Source organism: Ovis canadensis, chromosome 10 (assembly GCF_042477335.2).
Source record: "Ovis canadensis isolate MfBH-ARS-UI-01 breed Bighorn chromosome 10, ARS-UI_OviCan_v2, whole genome shotgun sequence".
Classification (NCBI taxonomy): Eukaryota; Metazoa; Chordata; class Mammalia; order Artiodactyla; family Bovidae; genus Ovis; species Ovis canadensis.
The window spans coordinates 14,297,807-14,308,828 of NC_091254.1; the positions used below are offsets into that span (position 1 = coordinate 14,297,807).

Consider the following 11,022-nt stretch of genomic DNA (forward strand, 5'->3'; position numbering starts at 1 on the left):
TAGAAGAAATAAAAAAGAGTCAATATATAATGAATAACACAATAAATGAGATCAAGAACACTCTGGAGGCAACAAATAGCAGAATAACAGAGGCAGAAGATAGGATTAGTGAAATAGAAGATAGAATGGTAGAAATAAATGAATCAGAGAGGAAAAAAGAAAAACAAATTAAAAGAAATGAGGACAATCTCAGAGACCTCCAGGACAGTGTTAAACGCCCCAACATTCGAAGTATAGGAGTTCCAGAAGAAGACAAAAGAAAGACCATAAGAAAATACTTGAGGAGATAATAGTGGAAAACTTCCCTAAAATGGGGAAGGAAATAATCACCCAAATCCAAGAAACCCAGAGAGTCCAAAACAGGAAAAACCCAAGGTGAAACACCCCAAGACACATATTAATCAAATAACAAAGATCAAACACGAAGAACAAATATTAAAAGCAACAAGGAAAAAACAACAAATAACACACAAGGGGAATCCCATAAGGATAACAGCTGATCTTTCAATAGAAACTCTTCAGGCCAGGAGGGAATGGTAAGACATCCTTAAAGTGATGAAAGAAAATAACCTACAGCCCAGATTACTGTACCCAGCAAGGATCTCATTCAAATATGAAGGAAAAATCAAAAGCTTTACAGACAAGCAAAAGATGAGAGAATTCAGCACCACCAAACCAGCTCTCCAACAAATGCTAAAGGATCTTCTCTAGACAGGAAGCACAAAAAGGGTGTATAATCTCGAGCCTGAAACAATAAAGTAAATGGTAACGGTATCATACTTATCCATAATTACCTTAAATGTAAATGGGTTGAATGCCCCAACCAAAAGACAAAGACTGGCTGAATGGATACAAAAACAAGACCCCTATATGTGTTGTCTACAAGAGACCCACCTCAAAACAGGGGCCACATACAGACTGAAAGTGAAGGGCTGGGAAATGTTATTCCATGCGAATAGAGACCAAAATAAAGCAGGAGTAGCAATACTCATATCAGATAAAATAGACTTTAAAACAAAGGCTGTGAAAAGAGACAAAGAAGGACACTACATTGCTGGGAGCCAGTGTGAGGAGTCCCCCCCGCCCCCCCCCCCCCCCCCGTGCAAAGGTCATGAGAAAGGAGGCTTGGCATATGCAAAGGCAGGATCAAACCTCAGGGGTCCCCCTGGAAATTCTTGAGCATCTACCCAACCAAAACCAGAGTCTGCCTGCCTTACTGTTTTGTACTTTTACTTACACTTCTGATATTACAGGGGGCTGTCCCTCACCACATCTCTCTGAGAAGGAGTTAGAGCTCTAGTTAATAAAATTCCTGGGCGTGACAAGAGTGTTTCAGTTCACAAACTCCTCTGAAATTTCTCTAGCCTACCTGACAGATTCGTCTGGTCAAATGTGATTGTTCATAGCCTCCCAACCATGAGAGGCATGAGATGCTTTAACTTTCTAAATACAGATTATTTTGAGAAGTTAGAAAATTATTAATATAGTATAGTGGGTTGATTAGAAATTATACTGGTGAAGGGTTTTCATTTGTTGGGCCAATATTTGTTGCTAAGTCTCTATAGCCCCTGCCCTTATACACATTAATGAATATGACTAGCATTTGGGAGATATAAGTATTAACCTTAATATTAATCATGTTAAACCTTAGGCTAAGTAAATTTTTTCTTTATAATGCACTGCACCTTCACCCTATAGGAATGCAACTTTATCTGGTGCTTTTGGAGGATGGCGCCTGGGTTTAAGAAACATCACCCCTGGAAAAAATAAGTTTTCTGGTTGACTGACGGTTATCAGAAAGAAGGGGTCATAAAATGTTAGCAGGCCTCATGGCCAGAAGATGATGTAAAGCCCCTAACACCTTTGTATACATTTGTATAAAGCACCTGATTTTGATAAAGGTCAGGTCTGCTGACCCCACATGACTTTGTATTTTATCTCTATGTGTAACAAAAAGTATATAAGCAGACCTGAAAAATAAAGAAACAGATCAGTTCCTGGAAAGACTGGTCTCCTTATGTCGTTTTTTTCTCTCACCTTCTGGCTGAATTCCCATCTGGAGCGTGGACGTTCGCCAAGCCTAATAATTTTGCCAGGGCTTCTAAGATCTGACTGGGGAGGCCTTTGTGTCTCCACTCCTTCAGGAGACTGGGAAGATGCCTGTAGCCTACGTAGGTGGTGCAAACTCCCTGTCTTGGAGTTTTATTGGTTTTCCACATAAACCAAGTTATTCAGCATCCTTTTCTCCACTAAATTTTTCCATTACACTATCCTTTTCTAATCTCTCTTTATATCTGTAATTAAATAGTTCTTTCCTAGGCACTGGCACCGTCCACCCTTCGAATTACCCTGGATCCACCAGGGCTGGACCCTGACACTACATAATGATCAAATGAAGATATCTTCAAGAAGAAGATATAACAATTATAAATATATATATACACCCAACAGAGGAGCACCACAATAAGTAAGACAAATTCTAACAAGTATGAAAGGGGAAATTAACAATAACACAATAATAGCGGGAGACTTTAATAACCCACTCACACCTATGGATAGAGCAACTAAACAGAAAATTACTAAGGAAACAAAAACTTTAAATGATACAATAGACCAGTTAGACCTAATTGATATCTATAGGACATTTCACCCCAAAACAATGAATTTCACCTTTTTCTCAAGCACACAAGGAAACTTCTCCAGGATAGATCGCATCCTGGGCCATAAATCTAGCCTTGGTAACTTTTTAAAAAATTGAAATCATTCCAAGCATCTTTTTTGACCACAATGCAGTAAAATTAGATCTCAATTACAGGAGAAAAACTATTAAAAATTCCAACATATGGAGGCTGAAACACACACTGCTGAATAACCAACAAATCACAGAAGAAACCAAAAAAGAAATCAAAATATGATAGAAACTAATGAAAATGAAAACACAACAACCCAAAACCTGTGGGACACTGTAAAAGCAGTGCTAAGGGAAAAGTTCATAGAAATACAAGCATACCTCAAGAAACAAGAAAAAGTCAAATAAATAACCTAACTCTACACCTAAAGCGACTATAAAAGGAAGAAATGAAGAACACCAGAGTTAGTAGAAGGAAAGAAACGTTAAAAGTTAGGGCAGAAATAAATGCAAAAGAAACAAAAGAGACATAGCAGAAATCAATAAAGTCAAAAGCTGGTTCTTTGAAAGTATGAATAAAATTGACAAACCATTAGCCAGACTCGTCAAGAAAAAAAGTGAGAAAAAATCAAATAAATAAAATTAGAAATGAAAATGCAGAGATCACAACAGACAACACAGAAATACAAAGGATCATAAGCATTGGCAATTATATGCCAATAAAAAGGACAACTTGCACGAAATGGACAAATTCTTAGAAAAGTACAACTTTCCAAAACTGAACCAGGAAGAAATAGAAAATCTTAACAGACCCACCACAAGCATGGAAATTGAAACTGTAAACAGAAATCTTCCAGCAAACAAAAGCCCAGGTCCAGATGGCTTCACAGCTGAACTCTACCAAAAATTTAGAGAAGAGCTAACACCTATCCTACTCAAACTCTTCCAGAAAATTGCAGAGGAAGGTAAACTTCCAAACTCATTCTATGAGGCCACCACCACCCTAATACCAAAACCTGACAAAGATGTCACAGAAAAAGAAGACTATAGGCCAATATCACTGATGATCATAGATGCAAAAATCCTCAACAAAATTCTAGCAATCAGAATCCAACAACACATGAAAAAAAATCATACATGATGACCAAGTGGGGTTTATCCCAGGGACGCAAGGATTCTTCAATATCCACAAATCGATCAATGTAATACACCATATTAATAAATTGAAAAGTAAAAGCCATATGATTGTATCAATAGAGGCAGAGAAAGTCTTTGACAAAATTCAGCATCCATTTATGATAAAAAAAAAAAACCTCCAGAAAGCAGGAATAGAAGGAACATACCTCAACATAATAAAAGTGATGCATGACAAACCAACAGCAAACATTATCCACAGTGGTGAACATTGAAAACATTTCATCTAAAGTCAGGAATAAGACAAAGGTGCCTAGATTCACCACTACTATTCAACATAGTTTTGAAAGTTTTGGCAACAGCAATCAGAGCAGAAAAAGAAATAAAAGGAATCCAAATGGAAAAAGAAGTAAAACTCTCACTGTTTTCAGATGACATGATCATCTACTTAGAAAACCCTAAAGACTCTACCAGAAAATTACTAGAGCTAATCAATGAATACAGCAAAGTTGCAGGATATAAAATCAACACACAGAAATCCTTTGCATTCCTATACACTAATAATGAGAAAATAGAGAAATTAAGGACACAATTCCATTAACCATTGCAATGAAAAAAATAAAATACTTAGGAATATATCTACCTAGAGAAACTAAAGACCTATATATAGAAAACTATAAAACACTGGTGAAAGATATCAAAGAGAATTCTAATAGATGGAGAAATATACCATGTTCATGGATCAGAAGAATCAATATAGCGAAAATGAGTATACTACCCAAAGCAATCTATAGATTCAATGCAATCCCTATCAAACTACCAATGGTATTTTTCAGAGCTAGAACAAATAATTTCACAATTTGTATGAAAATACAAAAAAAACCTCGAATAGTCAAAGCAATCTTGAGAAAGAAGAATGGAACTGGAGGAATCAACCTGTCTGGCTTCAGGCTCTACTACAGAGCTACAGTCATCAAGAGAGTATGGTACTGGCACAAAGACAGAAATATAGATCAATGGAAGAAAATAGAAAGCCCAGAGATAAATCCACACACCTATTGAGACCTTGCCTTCCACAAAGGAGGCAAGAATATAAAATGGATTAAAGACAATGTCTTTAACGAGTGATGCTGGGAAAACTGGCCAACCACTTATAAAAGAATGAAACTAGAACACTTTTTAACACCATACACAAAAATAAACTCAAAATGGATTAAAGATCTAAATGTTAAGACCAGAAACTATAAAACTCCTAGAGGAGAACACAGGAAAAACATTCTCCAACGTAAATCACAGCAGGTTCCTCTATGACCCACGTCCCAGAATATTCGAATTTCAGTTCAGTCACTCAGTCGTGTCCAACTCTTTACGACCCCGTGAATCGCAGCACGCCAGGCCTCCCTGCCCATCACCAACTCCCAGAGTTCACACAGACTCACGTTCATCAAGTCTGTGATGTCATCCAGCCATCTCATCCTCGATCATCCCCTTCTCCTCCTGCCCCCAATCACTCCCAGCATCAGAGTCTTTTCCAATAAGTCAATACTTCGCATCAGGTGGCCAAAGTACTGGAGCTTCAGCTTTAGCATAAGTCCTTCCAAAGAAATCCCAGGGTTGATCTTCAGAATGGACTGGTTGGATCTCCTTGCAATCCAAGGGACTCTCAAGAATCTTCTCCAACACCACAGTTCAAATGCATCAATTCTTCGGCGCTCAGCCTTCTTCACAGTCCAACTCTCACATCCATACATGACCACAGGAAAAACCATAGCCTTGACTAGACGGACCTTAGTCGGCAAAGTAATGTCTCTGCTTTTGAATATACTATATAGGTTGGTCATAACTTTTCTTCCAAGGAGTAAGTGTCTTTTAATTTCATGGCTGCAATCACCATCTGCAGTGATTTTGGAGCCCAAAAAAATAAAGTCTGACACTGTTTCTACTGTTTCCCCATCTATTTCCCATGAAGTGATGGGACCGGATGCCATGATCTTCGTTTTCTGAATGTTGAGCTTTAAGCCAACTTTTTCACTCTCCTCTTTCACTTTCATCAAGATGCTTTTTAGCTCCACTTCACTTCTGCCATAAGGGTGGTGTCATCTGCATATCTGAGGTGATTGATATTTCTCCTGGCAATCTTGATTCCAGCTTGTGTTTCTTCCAGTCCAACATTTCTCATGATGTACTCTGCATATAAGTTAAACAATCAAGGTGACAATATAAGCCTTGACGTACTCCTTTTCCTATTTGGAACCAGTCTGTTGTTCCATGTCCAGTTCTAACTCTTGCTTCCTGACCTGCATACAGATTTCTTAAGAGGCAGGTCAAGTGGTCTGGTATTCCCATCTCTCTCAGAATTTTCCACAGTTTAATGTGATCCACACAGTCAAAGGCTTTCACATAGTCAATAAAGCAGAAATAGATGTTTGTTTGTTTGTTTTTTTCTGGAACTCTCTTGCTTTTTCCATGATCCAGCGGATGTTGGCAGTTTGATTTCTGGTTCCTCTGCCTTTTCTAAAACCAGCTTGAACAGCAGGGAGTTGACAGTTCACGTATTGCTGAAACCTTGCTTGGAGAATTTTGAGCATTACTTTGCTAGCATGTGAGATGAGTGCAATTGTGTGGTAGTTTGAGTATTCTTTGGCATTGCCTTTCTTTGGGATTGGAATGAAAACTGACCTTTTCCAGTCCTGTGGCCACTGCTGAGTTTTCCAAATTTGCTGGCATATTGATTGCAGCATTTTCACAGTATCATCTTTCAGGATTTGAAAGAGCTCCACTAGCTTTGTTCATAGAGATGCTTTCTAAGGAAAACATGGCTTCACATTCCAAGATGTTTGACTCTAGATGAGTGATCACATCATCATGATTATCTGGGTCATGAAGATCTTTTTGTACAGTTCTTCCATGTATTCTTGCCACCTCTTCTTAATATCTTCTGCTTCTGTTAGGTCCATACCATTTCTGTCCTTTATAGAGCCCATCTTTGCATGAAATATTCCCTTGGTATCTCTAATTTTCTTAAAGAGATCTCTAGTCTTTCCCATTCTGTTCTTTTCCTCCATTTCTTTGCATTGATCGCTGAAGAAGGCTTTCTTATCTCTTCTTGCTGTTCTTTGGAACTCTGCATTCAGATGCTTATATCTTTCCTTTTCTCCTTTGCTTTTTGCCTCTCTTCTTTTCACAGCTATTTGTAAGGCCTCCTCACACAGCCATTGTGCTTTTTTGTGTTTCTTTTCCATGGGGATGGTCTTGATCCCTGTCTCCTTTAAAATTTCACAAACCTCATTCCATAGTTCATCAGGCACTGTATCTATCAGATCTAGGCCCTTAAATCTAATTCTCACTTCCACTGTATAATCATAAGGGATTTGATTTAGGTCATACCTGAATGGTTTAGCGGTTTTCCCTACTTTCTTTAATTTGAGTCTGAATTTGGCAATAAGGAGTTCATGATCTGAGCCACAGTCAGCTCCTGGTCTTGTTTTTGTTGACTGTATAGAGCTTCTCCATCTTTGGCTACAAAGAATATAATCAATCTGATTTCGGTGTTGACCATCTGGTGATGTCCATGTGTAGAGTCTTCTCTTATGTTTTTGGAAGAGGGTTTTTGCTATTACCAGTGTATTTTCTTGACAAAATTCTATTAGCCTTTGCCCTGCTTCATTACATACTCTAAGGCCAAATTTGCCTGTTACTCCAGGAGTTTCTTGACTTCCTACTTTTGCATTCCAGTCCCCTATAATGAAAAGGATATCTTTTTTGGGTGTTAGTTCTAAAAGGTCTTGTAGGTCTTCATAAAACCATTCAACTTCAGCTTCTTCAGCATTACTGGTTGGGGCATAGACTTGGATTACCATGATATTGAATGGTTTGCCTTGGAAACAAACAGAGGTCATTCTGTCATTTTTGAGATTGCATCCAAGTACTGCATTTCTGACTCTTTTGTTGACCACGATGGCTACTCCATTTCGTCTGAGGGATTCCTGCCCACAGTAGTAGATATAATGGTCATCTGAGTTAGATTCACCCATTGCAGTCCATTTTAGTTGGCTGATTCCTAGAATGTCGACGTTCACCCTTGCCATCTCTTGCTTGACCACTACCAATTTGCCTTGATTCATGGACCTGACATTCCAGGTTCCTATGCAATATTCCTCTTTACAACATCGGATCTTGCTTCTATCACCAGTCACATACACAACTGAGTATTGTTTTTGCTTTGGCTCCATGCGTTCATTCTTTCTGGAGTTATTTCTCCACTGATCTCCAGGAGCATATTGGGCACCTACTGACCTGGGAAGTTCCTCTTTCGGTGTCCTATCATTTTGCCTTTTCATACTGTTCATGGGGTTCTCAAGGCAAGAATACTGAAGTGGCTTGCCATTCCCTTCTCCAGTGGACCACATTCTGTCAGACCTCTCCACTATGACCCGCCCAACTTGGGTTGCCCCACACGGCATGGCTTGGTTTCATTGAGTTAGACAAGGCTGTGGTCCTAGTGTGATTAGATTGACTAGTTTTCTGTGAGTATGGTTTCAGTGTGTCTGCCCTCTGATGCCATCTTGGAACACCTACCATCTTACTTGGGTTTCTCTTACCTTGGGCGTGGGGTATCTCTTCACAGCAGCTCCAGGAAAGCACAGCCGCTGCTCCTTACCTTGGACTGGGGATATCTCCTTACAGCCGCCGTTCCTGACCTTCAATGTGGGATAAAAGCAAAAATAAAAAATGATACCTAATTAAACTTAAAAGCTTCTGCACAACAAAGGAAACTATAAGCAAGGTGAAAAGAGAGCCTTCGGAATGGGAGAAAATGATAGCAAATGAAGCAGCTGACAAACAACCAATCTCAAAAATATACAAACAACTCCTGCAGCTCAATTCCAGAAAAATAGACGACCCAATTAAAAAATGGGCCAAAGAACTAAACAGATATTTCCCAAAGAAGACATACAGATGGCTAACAAACACATGAAAAGATGCTCAACATTACTCATTATAAGAGAAATGCAAATCAAAACCATAATGAGGTACCATTTCACGCCAGTCAGAATGGCTGTGATCCAAAAGTCTACAAGCAATAAATGCTGGAGAGGGTGTGGAGAAAAGGGAACACTCTTACATTGTTGGTGGGAATGCAAACTAGTGCAGCCACTATGGAGAACAGGATGGAGAATTCTTAAAAAAACTGAAAATAGAACTGCCTTATGACCCAGAAATCCCAATGCTTGGTATACACACCAAGGAAACCAGAATTGAAAGAGACATGTGTGCCCCAATGTTGATCACAGCACTGTTTATACTAGCCAGGACATGGAAGCAACCTAGATGTCCATCAGCAGAGAATGGATAAGAAAGCTGTGGTACATATAAACAAGGGAGTATTACTCGGCCATTAAAAAGAATGCATTTGAATCAGTTCTAATCAGGTGGATGAAACCGGAGCCTGTTATACAGAGTAAGGTAAGCCAGAAAGAAAAACACCAATTCAGTATACTAACACATATATATGGAATTTAGAAAGATGGTAACAATAACCCTGTATGCCAGACAGCAAAAGAGACACAGATGTATGGAACAGGCTTTTGGACTTTGTGGGAGAGTGAAAGAGTGGGATGATTTGGGAGAATGGTATTGAAACATGTGTAATATCATATCTGAAATGAATCACCAGTCCAGGTTCAATGCATGATACTGGATGCTTGGGGCTGTTGCACTGGGCTGACCCAGAGGGATGGTATGGGGAGGGAGGATGGGGGATGGTTCAGGATTGGGAACACGTGTGTACCTGTGGCTGATTCATGTTGATGTATGGCAAAACCAATACAATATTGTAAAGTAATTAACCTTCAATTAAAATGAATAAATTTATATCAAAAAATATGAGCAACTACTCCTAAAATAGTACTCAGTTCAATAAAACCCAAAGCAGTGAATATCACTAACTCATTGGCCTGTGTATCTAAGCAGGACAGGAAAAGATAAACAAACAAACAAACAAACAAATAAATAAAAGCCGATGTAAATTACACAGAAAATGGTTAATCACATTTGACCCACAGAAGCATAAATGGAATGTTAATGCTGTGTGTATCTGAGAAACTGTTATCTCCACCAGGTAAACCCCAGCCATGAGCAGGAAGCACACCCTTGTGAATATACTGACTGCATAGAACAAGGGGCTGCTGATGGCCTGTACAAGTCGCAGACCATCACTGTCCACAGTAGAGATTCAGAATCTGGAAACATACAGAAGACCAAGAATTACAGAGCACAGCCATAGAAGGGGGCAGTTTTGTTCTTTATAAATATTTCCATCAGCATCTTCAGCCCAATTGCTGTGGAATTGCAGAGGCCACAGAAGGAGAGGTGGCTGAGGAAAAAGTACATGGATGTGTGCAGCTGGGGATCCGTCCTAATCAGGATTATCATTTCAAGATTTGCCAGAATATTGATGAGATAAATAAGGAGAAACATTGTAAATAGAATCACTTTGTTCTCAGTGTTATCAGTAATTCCCAGGAAAATGAATTCAGTCAAGGAGGAACAATTCCCTCTATCCATTCTTCTTTATTCTTGCATAAACTTCTGAGAATATGATGAAGACAATGACACTTGCATGTGGTAACACTTCTGTGCATCTGTAAAATATCATAAGGCAGAACATTTTTTTCTGTAATCTTTTTAAAAGCAGCAATATTCTACCCATGCACCCTCTCTTCAAAGAGGCATAGCTGTCTATTCTGCAGTAATTAAAATTATTCGAAAAAGACCTTTGAGAAAGTTTGATGTAAATCTAGATGTCATTTATAAAGTGTTTCTTTCTACAAGCTCTTCTCTGAGCCTTAATATATATATATATATATATATTTAATGTCAGAGTGTAGATCTTAATGGATTTACATTTTTTCACCAGTTCAAAACCATATGGAAGAGAAACTACTGTTGGGGAGAGCATACTCTAAGACATAAGACTAAAAATTTCCTATGCTTGAATATATTCAGTAGGATACAGAAAGTGATTATAATTCATTTTTCTGAAAAAAAATGTGATTGGTTGCAGAATCTTTGCCTTAGTTCCAGAAGTAGTTAGTATATTACTAATTAGTAATAATAAAAAATAATTTTGTTACCTGTTTTAGTTTATCTTGTATTTGGTGAGATATGAAGTAAGAAAATTATTGCTTCTTCTATTCTAGAAATTATTATTTCTCTTTCACGTTGTTCATTATCTCTTTGTAGGGTGGTTGTTGTCA

The 11,022-nt window shown here is 38.4% G+C and overlaps 1 pseudogene; it reads right to left on the reverse strand.

The window, feature by feature from the left end:
• Positions 1 to 9,639: 9,639 nt before the first annotated feature.
• On the reverse strand, positions 9,640 to 10,330 carry LOC138446979 (olfactory receptor 5W2-like; annotated as a pseudogene).
• Between the last annotated feature and the right edge of the window lie 692 nt (positions 10,331 to 11,022).